At 36.1% G+C, this 1062-nt stretch overlaps 1 pseudogene; it reads right to left on the reverse strand.

The window, feature by feature from the left end:
• Window positions 1-551: 551 nt before the first annotated feature.
• The window catches only part of LOC128162808 (uncharacterized), a 5054-nt pseudogene continuing 4543 nt past the window's right edge, over window positions 552-1062 (reverse strand).

Raw genomic sequence — 1062 nt, forward strand, 5'->3', positions numbered from 1 at the left:
AAATTACCATATATCTCAGAAACTGTTATAATCATGACCCCTAAACCAGATATATTCATGTTTCTGATGTCAAAGGGCATCAACTGTTATGTAGGTCATGGGCCCTGTGGGTAGTCCAGACCCCCTCAAACAGCAAGTTCCTTTATATCTTCAAAACAGTTGAGATCCCCACCCTTAAACCATATATTTTCTTGTTCCTTGTGTCAAGGGGCATCAAACGGTATGCAGGTCATGGGCCCCGGGGGTGGTCATGACCCCCCTCGAACAGGAAGTACACGAATATCTCGAAAACGGTTGAGATCCCCATCCCTTAACCATATATATTCTTGAGCCTTAAAGGGCATCAAAAATATGTAGGTAATGGGCATCACGGTTAAATTTAATTTTTCAAAACCTTAATGCACATCTACATTGATCTATGGAACAGTTCCTATCATATCCCAAGATATGATGTGTCTATCCATTAAATTATAAAAGGAGTTCTAGGATCTATGTTTTTTTTTTGAAGTGATAAACGTCAATTTTCTGCTACTATTTGACTCCCTGGATGAAATTTAGATTCTTAAAATCTTATTGCACATCTATAGGACAGCCCCAATTATATCCCAAGAGATGACGTAGCTACCCCAAACGTTGTAAGAGAAGTTCTGGGAACCATACTTTTTTGCAAAAAAACGTCATTTTTTGTTGCCCACTGATCCCCTTAATAAAAAAAAAAATTCTGGAACCTGATCACACTTCAATATGACACCCCCAATCATATTCTAGAAGATTATTTGGCTACTGCAAAAAGAAAATGACGTTTTTGAAACCAGTTTTTTTGTAAAAAAAAAAAAAAACGTCATTTTTTAGCAATTAATTGACTCCCAAGACAAAATTGAAAATTCCGAAACCTTATTGCACATCAATAAGATACCATAAAACATATTCCAAGAGATGTTTTGTCTACTGTTAAAAATGTAGGAGGAGTTCGAGGAAGAAGGTTTTTTGTGAAAAAACGTCATTTTTTACCAATTATTTGACCCCCAGGACTACCAGAGAATTTTTGAAACCTTTTTACAA

Source organism: Crassostrea angulata, chromosome 9 (assembly GCF_025612915.1).
Source record: "Crassostrea angulata isolate pt1a10 chromosome 9, ASM2561291v2, whole genome shotgun sequence".
NCBI classification, from domain to species: domain Eukaryota; kingdom Metazoa; phylum Mollusca; class Bivalvia; order Ostreida; family Ostreidae; genus Magallana; species Magallana angulata.